Source organism: Martes martes (genome assembly GCF_963455335.1).
Source record: "Martes martes genome assembly, chromosome: 14".
NCBI classification, from domain to species: Eukaryota; Metazoa; Chordata; class Mammalia; order Carnivora; family Mustelidae; genus Martes; species Martes martes.
The window spans coordinates 80,820,590-80,830,524 of record NC_137902.1 but is presented as its reverse complement, the minus strand read 5'-3'; the positions used below and the strand labels follow the sequence as shown (position 1 = coordinate 80,830,524).

The 9,935-nt window shown below is 43.0% G+C and overlaps 1 protein-coding gene across 2 annotated transcripts in view; it reads left to right on the top strand.

The window, feature by feature from the left end:
* Positions 1–138: 138 nt before the first annotated feature.
* The window catches only part of TAF5L (TATA-box binding protein associated factor 5 like), a 30,024-nt gene continuing 20,227 nt past the window's right edge, over positions 139–9,935 (top strand). Inside the window, exon 1 of one of the 2 annotated variants that reach the window (XM_080823611.1) lies at positions 139–256. The gene's annotated coding sequence lies outside the window, so the exon portion shown is untranslated. Of the gene's footprint in view, positions 257–512; positions 645–9,935 lie in introns of those variants that run through there. The other variant, XM_080823612.1, reaches the window with a different exon arrangement.

The window sequence follows — 9,935 nt, the reverse complement described above, 5'->3', positions numbered from 1 at the left end:
CGAGGCGCCTCGCCCATTGGTGGAGACGGTTGCGCGTTGGAGGCCCGAGCGGCCCACCCCGCGGCCCGCTCCGTGTCAGTCAGTCATGGAGCGGCCGCCCAGAGCCGCCGCCGCGGGGGCGGCAGGGCGCGGGGCGCGGGGGCCCGGCTGAGCCGGCCGTCGGAGCGAGACCCTGCGGCAGAGACGACGGAGGCGGAAGCGACCCGATCGCGGAGGCGGCGGCGGCGGGAGGAGCCGGAGCCGCCTGGGATGTTCAGTGAGTGCGGGGCGTGCGGACGGGGAGGGCCGGGGGAGGGGGTCGCGAGCCGGGAGCGCGCGGGCGGGCGGGGGCCGGGAGGGAGGGAGCGCGGGCGGCGGCGCGGCGGCGCGCGGCGAGGCCTAGGCGGGGCGCGCGCCCGCAGCTCCCGCCGGCGGGGCGGTGGGGGCGGGGCGGGCGGGCGGGCGGGGCCGGCTGTGCGCGGGCGCGGCGGCCGCGCCTCCGCCCTCGGCCTCCGAGTCCCAGGCGGCCGCGGGCGGCGTGGCCTGCAGTCGCCAGCTACACCTGGAGGGCTCCGCGTTCCTGCTCGGGGTGGGTCCTGCCGGGGCGGCTGCCGGGCACCCGCCGGGAAGGGGTCCGAGCGCCGGGCCGCCGGGCAGGAGCTCAGGTCCGAATCTCCTTTTCATTTAAGGAAAAAGGAAATGCCTTTGGCCGAACTCGGGATTAAACTTCGCACATGGTGATTGCGGGTGGCTGGGTGTGAAATCGACCTCTACATGTGACAGGGGAGATCTCAAGTTAGACGGGTCGTGGCTAGAGGATACCGACCTGCAAGGTTGCCTTCGGGTGGTTTAACTCCTGACAGCAGGAGATTTGTGCGCTTCGGCGGTACTCGCGAAGCTCCGGGGCTTTTGAAAATGTATTAGGTAAGGCGTTGGTCCGGAGTCAGTGGATGGGTAGAAATAGTGGTGTCATTTTAGACTTAGCGGAAGTGGAGCACTTGAAAGCTTCATGCAGTTCTCCCATCAGTTGTGAAAGTGTCGTTATACTGCGGATCTCGCAGCTTGTGTGGTTCTGGGATCAGAAGGTAAGTCTGCCAATCCCATGCGGCGTTCGTCTTAAATTACCTAAACTCTGACCTTGCAGATTGAAATCTTGGAATGGTGACTCCCGCGAACAAGCAGTTGGGTGCTGTGTCGGGAGGAACAGTGCGGGCGGAGTTTGTCTTCTCTTGGGATACAAGTGCGTGACATACCTGAGTTGTGGCGTGGAAGGAGGACAAGGCAGCCGTTCCCCAGCCTTGCTCACAGCCCCGCTTGAAAGTCAGAGCAGGAAGAGGAGTTTGTGCCACATCTTTAAACTCCGAGAAACTTAATGTAGTGCAGGGGGCTTGCTGACTGTCTAGAGCTAAGGTTGAAACCATGTAACTATCCGTGTAACTATCTGTGAGCCTTAGTTTCCTCTTCTGTAAAACCAGGTGATGACTGCTGACTTCAAAGTGGATCTTTTAAAGGCTACCACAGAAAGAAATAATGAATGGGAAAATGCCTGGTATATAGACAACACTTTAAATATTAGCTGTTGTAATTTCCTTCTTGGGAAACTACCTTTTAGATTCCTTGTAGGCCTAAATATTTTGCGTTAAATGGGAAGCCTGTACTAACATTGATTTGCTTTATGAATTACAAATTTTTCTTGCCTTGAAAAATCAGTGTTAAACTAGGAAACCAAAGGGTGGGCTTGCCTTGAGTTTTTTTTTTTTTTTTTCCCTTTGTCATCAAACAATAAATCAGGTTATTGTGTCTTGGAATAGTTTTGTTGCTTCTGCCTATAAACATGAGGTTTATGTGTGCTTCTGTCACTGTGAAGCTAGGTAAAGGCCTCACTTCACTTCTCAGCAACTAGTTAGGGTGGGGGGTAGTTTTTGCAAACATATGTCCTTCATAACACCTGTGAAGGACATCTTTGGAGAAAGAGACGGGGTTTTGGTTTTGACGATTGATTTTCACTGGAAGGGAGCCCTAGGGATCCTCTGTTAAACCAACATTACTCAGTGGATAGTACTAGAAGCTCTTGCCAGCCTCCCTTCATCTTCTCAGGTGGTAATTGTTCTACCTGTAATTATTCTGCTCATTCTCTCAACGAGCAACTGGTAAGCCTTCACTATTGTCAAGAAGCCTCTGATTTAATGTAGAACCCTTTGGGCAGTAGGACATTGCAAAGGGTAAGAGTTCAGACCCTGAAGCCAGATGACCTTTCCATCCTAGCACTATGGAATCTTGGGACCGTGTCTGACCTCTGTGGGCCTCAGCTTTCCTGTCCTGAGAGTATTACCTAGTTTAGAAAGCTGTTGAGGTATACAGGAGATAATTTACATGCAGCCGTTAAAATAACGCCTTACCAGTGGCATACACTGAGTATTACTTATTGTAGTGATAGTGTAGGAAGCAAATATTATGATAAGCAATGAGATGAAGTTGTTCGTGGATTCAGTGGTGGAGGAAGCTGGACTGAGCTGGGAAAAGACTAGGATTTACCCAAGTTGGAGTGCCAGTGTAGGGGGCACCTCCAGTTACTGGAGAGGTCTTGGCCAAAGCCCCTGAGATGGGAAAGTGGGGTGGTACCTCTCAGTTAAGTTAACAAAGGTGGATCAGAGTAACCTCAGAATGACACAAGGGAGATTGAATTTTTTATCCTCCACATGGGTGGAGGCAGTAGAGTTTGGAAGCTGAGCAGATGCCATCGGATTAGTTTTTTGGAAAGATTGTGTTGATTGTGCCTGCAGTCGTGTGGGATTGGATTAAAAGTAGGGAAGGCCCATCCATCCACTTGTCCTGGCAGCTTTGTATCTGCCTGTGACTCGAAAAGGAAAATGACTGCTTAGCAGAGACAGGCACTTCATTCCAAATCTGGAAGCTTAGAGAGCATTTACAGAAGACATGAAGAAATTCTTAGCTCATCCCAGGCAGCCTTCCCTCTTAAAAGCTGACTTCAAGGATATACTGTATATACCTGTTTATAAGGCAAAGTGCCCCCCAAATGTATACCTCTGTAAGGAGAGTGTCACCACATGTTCAAGTCTCTCCTATTACAGGGCACTCTGAGTCACTCTTTTTTTTTTTTTTTTTAAGATTTTATTTATTTATTTATTTGTCAGAGAGAAGGAGGTAGGCAGAAGGAGAAGCAGGCTCCCCATTGAGCAAGGAGCCTGATGGTGGACTCGATCCCAGGACCCTGGGATCATGACCTAGCTGAAGGCAGATGCTTAATGGACTGAGCCACCCAGGCGTCCCTCAGTCACTCTATTTCGAACAACAGGTTGCTGTTTGGGAAATACATATTGGGTGAAAATAATTTCAGTTGATGCTAGTTTGATATATTTATCCAATCAATCAGTATGGTCAGTGATGAACTGAAAAATGTTCTGCCCTCCTAAGGAGGTGTTGATGGCTTTTGTTAGTTGAGATTTCCAATGAGAGCATCATGTATGGATTCAAGAGGTTCTCTGTAATAGCTGATTTGGTAATTATGGCTCTAGAAAATGGAATTTGATAATTCCGAGTGCTTAAGTGACCATAGAGACACCAATAAGTAGAAGATGAAAGTGAGTAGAGTAAAATTGCTTTGTGAATTAATATATTGCATTATATAATGTATTTTTAAATATATGTAAGTTAATAAAGTAAAGGTTAGAAGCAGACATTTGACTGTTCCCTCTATAGTCCTCAAAGGTTGTTTGTTTTTTTTTATTTAAATTAACCCCCAAAATTTCTTCATAATTTTTTCATTGCAAGCACATCATTGTCTTAGGTTTGAACTTAACCTTTGATTTGGATGTTTCACAGAAATTGACTGCTGATCTTTCTCTCTACTGGAACAAATTCCCTTTTCTCATTTTTTAACTTTTAGAAGGTTTAAAGAACATTGCATGCTGGCAAGGTTTAGAAAACACTGTGGAGAATTTCCATTCATAATTCTTTGTTCAGCAGTCAAATAAGATACTCGTCTGGTAAAATGTATTGAAATGTATCATAGTCACAGTGATTGGTTGTCATAGAGGGTAGTTCTGTTTTACTAGCAAAATACAGCTGAACCGTGAACAACACAGGTATAACTGTGTGGATCCCCTTATACACAGACTTTTTTTTCCATAAAGACAGAACAGTACTGTAAATATTTTCCTTACGATTTTTGTAACATTTTCTTTTCTCTAGCTTTTTTTATTGTAAGAATACAGTATATAACTCATACATGAAACGTGTCAATCCACTGTTTATGTTATCAGTAAGGCTTTCAGTCAACAGGCTATTAGTAATGAAGTTTTGGGGGAGTCAAAAGTTATATGCAGATTTTTGATGGTGGGGCAGGGAGGGTCACTTATGTTGTTCAGGGGTCAACGGTACTCAATTTCGGTTATTTGGTAATTTAGTAATGAGACATGTTTGCAGAACTTTGTCAATCAGCATCTTTAGGCTAAGATGCTAGTACATTAGTTCCACAAAGTAATGCCATGCTTTAGAACTGTTGTCTAGTACAGTAACCGTTGTCACATGAGTTTACTTAAATTTAATTAAAATAAAAATTCAGCACTAGTCACAGTTTAATTGCTCAATAGCTCTGTGTGGCTGTTGGCTAGCATACTGAACAGTGCGGACTTAGAACATTTTTATTGAGGAAAGTCCTATAGGACAGAACTACTCTAAAATGAAAAATTAATATCATTCTACTTTGGGACGCACGCATTAATATTTTAATGTCAAACTGTTTCCAAAACCTGACTAAATTTGATTCAGTTTCATGGAGAAAGATTAACATAGGAAAACATATTCCTCCTAATTCTCTGAGAACAAAACGTCTGTTTTTCCCATCTACAATGGTGTTCACAAATAGAACACATATGAAAAGTTTTCTTTCTAAAGTCATAGTAAATAATGTAGGTATCCGTTCTTGTGCTGTGCTCCTCTGTGTTACTGAGATTTTGTGTAGGAATTTTTTTTTTCTGTGCTGTTAAACAGTATTAAAGCAGGAATCAAATATTTGTGGCTCATAAAAATTCAGAAAGATCATGAACCTTAACTGTCAAGAATTCCAAACAGAAGCTAGACAACCCTCACTTTATTTTTTTTTTTTAAGATTTTATTAATTTATTTCACACAGAGCAGGCACAGGCAGGGAGAGTGGGAGAGGAAGAAACAGCAGGGAGCCTGTGCTGGGGCTCCATCCCAGGACCCTGAGATCACGGCCTGAGCCAGAGGCAGACACTTAACTGGCTGAGCCACCTAGGCACCCCAACCTTCACTTTATTTTTAACATGAGTTTCAAAGATAAGAAAAACTCTGTTCTCCAGGAATTCTCCATCTATCTGGACAAACTAAGGAACAGTGATGGCAGGATTGGACAACCTGCATTGGGGCAGGGCTGGGGAGCAATTTTAAGCTTGGTAGTAGCATAATCAGATTGGTCTTCTACCCTGGCTGCATTCTAGAGGGTGCTTTGAGGTGGGGCTAGAGGTGGGAGGATACTGGAATATTCCGGTCGAGAAGTGATTGTGCTGTCACATCGCAGCAGTGAAGATGGGGTAGCAGCAACAGCCACAGGAAAGAATTCTGTGTGGAATAGAAGGAGTTGGTGGCCTCTTAGAAATGAGAGAGAGATGAAAAGTCTTGAGATGATGACTGGGGTTTTTGCTTTCGTGATAGATCATGGCCCTGTCAAGCTGGCTATGAACAGTAGGAGAACGAAGTGGTTTTGAAGGAAGATAATAAATTTGAGCATGTTGAATTTCAGATGTTTGCAGCATCTACATAGAGATGTTCCTCAGACTTGAGCTCAGGAAGGTGGTCTAACTAGAGACGGTGTAAGTCTTGTGTAAGCAGTGTGATGATGTAGGGAATGTGAAGAATGAGAAACAGACCAAGAATGGGAGAGGGGGAGCAACCAAGGGAGGGGAGTTTCAATGGAGGAGGCACGTGCAGCAGCCAAGAGACCTTGTGGAATAGAGTGGAAAAGTGACTGTTTGATTTGGCAAGAGTTGAGGAATCTCAGGTCTTAGTAAGTAGCCTGCCAAGGGAGGGGGCAGGGTCAGTTGACTGGATAAGGATACTGGAATAGCGGGGTGGGAAGCTGTCAGGAAGGAAACAAGTTAGTGGGAAAAGACTTCTGGAACATGATAGAGGTCCCAGATGATGTTAGAGAAGATCAATTTTTGTGGCATCCATCTGCCTAGTTGGGTGAGTTCTGCTTCTCTTCCCCCCCCCCCCCCCGCCACAAAACCAAACCAAAACAAACAAAAAACTCCAGGTGCTGTGTTACATCCTGAGCCCCTAGTTCCAGGCATTGTTCTCATTCATGTCATTTATTTCTTGGGACACCATTAGAAAGAACACAGCTTCTAGTTCAAGTATATTCATGTCAGTCTGTGAGCAAAGATCAAATGTGAAAGGCCATCATAATGTTAAAATTATGTTAGGTGTTACTAAAACTGAGAGTACTATGGCTCGTTTGTCACCTGTGATTTATGTCGTCACAGAGATAATTGAATACACTTCACCGTGATGATTAATACAAAATCTGGCTTTTTAGATCCTCCTTAGAATGGCCTTTTGATAGATATTACATTTAGACTTCTGCAAGTAAAGAGTAGAGAACTGATGTATTTGGGCACCTAGTATGCACTTTACACGGCATCTTATTTAACAGAAAATACAATCATTTTTATCTGTTTCTAACCATAAATTTATAATGGGAATACATTTGCTTCAAAGCACACACACCACATTTGCTTCAAAGCACAGTCACTGTCAGTAGACTCGTTCAGGGAGCTGATTTGAGAATCAGGGTGGTGAATTTGCCTGGATGCATTCTGAATTCATACATGCTGAAAGCTGCCACCTTACCCAAGAGGTATTGTCCGTGCAGTATTCTGTTAGCACGTAATGGAATTGCGTAGTATTTGGCCTGCTTAGCCCTTCCCATCGTGCCCTAGGGAGTCTTCTCCTAATACCCTCCACCAACACACACGTTTGAACATGAGTGGGCGGAGTTAGGATGCAGTCTGTAACCACTCAGAAATTTACTTGGTTGCAGTCCTGTATATTAATTATCATCATCTTTAGAGTGTGCCTGGGTTCCATGCATCTTCCCCCCCCCCCGGTATTTCTATAGTTAAATATTAAGACTGTGACTGGGGTTTTTCCTGCACAGTTGTTACTTGAGACAGGAAGATGATCGTGCCTTGATTTTATGTAGCAACTTTGTCAAAGTATTAGTTAAACAGTAGTTAGTTAAACTGTTGATATGTGAGAAATAGATACATATTGTGTCAATTCTTTTTAATTTCCAGAAATACTACTAATATGACAGGAAGAGAAAGGTATGTGATCATCTATTTTTACTTTGAAGTTAAGATATTATGTAAATTGAAAATCTTGGGAAATCCTGAAATTTTAACAAGGATATAATTATATCCAAACTCTTTTTAAAAAGTTTTTAAAATTTTTTTTTAAATTTTGAAGATTTCATAATTGTGGGAAAAGCTAAGCAAGTAACTGGAAATTGCAGTGTTAGTGTCATGTCTGAGTCCCGAAAGACAGGTCTATTTTAAGGAGGTTTTTTTTTCCCCCCTCATGTGTCCATTTATGGGTATTAGTATTACAGAAATCAGAAGGGGGAGGGGAACTGGTTTCTCCACAGAACTCTTCATTATTTATTTATTTCATTTGAAATATGTGTGCGTTGGAATCAAATCCACTTAAGTCCATTGGGTCATGTCTCTGGTATTTCAGTTGAGTGTGGTTATAAAAGAGAGTTAATGGCAGCCTTCCTGTTCTGAAGGTCCTTGGTCCTACGGTTGGCTCACCACCCACCCTCGGGGAAGGTCCCTTGTCATAAATGGTTTGGGTTCTGAGAAACTGCCATTTGGGGCAGCTAATTTGGACAAAGTCTTCAGAATCAGTATTTATAAATTAATTTCTAGCAATCCCAAATATGGCCAGTTTTTACTGTTGTTCGTTTATTCTCACTCCTGTTTACTCTTCCTTACCTTTCATATCTTTTTGCCTCCTCCTCTGATGCGCATAAACATTGCCCTGCTGTGAGGACAGTGTGTCATTGCAGGGTCTGTTCTGTCAGTTGTTCTGTGTCTTTCACATGTGTGGTTTCTTCCTGTTAGAGAGGCGATCTCTTATGCCCATCTTATTTGGAGCACTGAGGGACACACATTGATACAAGCATGTATTCCCATAGCAACAAGAGATTGGCAGGAGGAAATGTGAAAAAGTGTTAGTCTCAGCTAAAATACGAGGAATCGGGCTGCTTTGGAAGAGTTCGGAGACTAGGAGCTCTTGAAGTTAGATTAAAAGCAGCTTTAGCAAGCATCATGGGGGGACGGGGGGAAGGCACAGGATGGGGCGGTGGGAGCTGGTTGGATTTGACTAGTCCTGACTTGGGGCCAAACTGGGAAGGGGCAGTATTGCCACCATCTCTGTGTACATTTCATTGTTTTTCTCTAAATTTAACATTGAATCAGACTCTCCAGGGCTGAAATTATTTATACGCACAGTTATAGGAGGTTCTTAGGTGTAGCCAGGTTAGAGAACCATAGAGAATCACTGATACAGTGAAAATGATACACCACCAAAAATACTTACTAGTAACCACTAGAAAACTATCTGCTTTCATTGATGGACAGATGAATGCTTGGAGCAGGGATTTCCACTCTCAAAGTATCAAAATCCTTGTGTTGGCAAAAAAAAAATAAAAATAAAAAAATAAAAAATAAAAAAATAATCTAAATTAGCAATATAGTGAAAGACTAATACACCAAAACTGAGTGCGGCAAATGCTACAGTACAAAGGTGGTTCAGTCTTGGGAAATTTATTAGTAATTTTCATTGTATCACTGTCAACCATATCACACCCAGTGCCCCTCATTTTTATTTTTTAGCAAATGTTTTGTACTTTCTTTGATAATCCAAAACTGAAATGCATAAATAATATAATTTTTCTAAATACAGAGTTTAAAATAACATATTTATGATATCCTAACATTTATATTTTTATATAGATATTTATGTTTCAGTGTGGGTATGTTCTGCCTTCAGTGTTTGCTCTGTTGTAGGACTGTTAGGAAATTGAAAAGTAGATATTCAGAGTATATTTTAAAAGGGCTACCACATCAGTTTGGAAAGAAAGAATTATTTGCAAATAATTGTAGAATAATTTGTTGCCCAGTATCCGTGTAAAACATGTGGCCATTCGTCACACGAATTTCAATTTCGTGTGACGGGGGAATTTCAAATATTAAAAAGGAATGGAGGAAATCACAAAGAAGAAGGCTAGTGCATGTCACTGAAACAGAAAACTCAGACACACCAGATAAATTACCAAAAGCAGATCTCCCACTCATAAAACATTGGGAGCCATTGATTGAGGAAAGTTACTTTGATGGGGACAATCACATGTGTATGAATAATGTTGCAAGCATTCCATTTTTACATGACAGAAGCAAATGTAGAAAATTTATCCAGCTGTCATGGGTCACCCAGATGTCAGTATCCTTTACTTGTGGCAGAGCAGTGTTGGAGACCTGTGGGATGTTCAGGAGATCCTCTTCTTCTTGATCATTAATTGAGACATCAAGGAAAATAGTCCTTTTTGAGGGGAACCCTCAAATTAGCTTAAATTATCAAAAAAGTAATTTAGCCCTGTTTGGTGCACTGCCTACCATTTTCTTTTCCTTTCTTGTATGACTTGTGAGAGCTATTCTAATGCATGTGCCTACTCTCTTACCATTTTGATGCTTTCCTGCGCCTGAGGTTACAAATAAAGAGTGAGGGTGGTAAATAGTGGAATTACAGCAAAGACACATTGCTCAAATCATTGACGTAGTGCTGCCAGCCTTTTCCTATTAGGAAAAACATAGCATTCTTTTCTCGTTGTTAACTGCTCACTTTCTCAA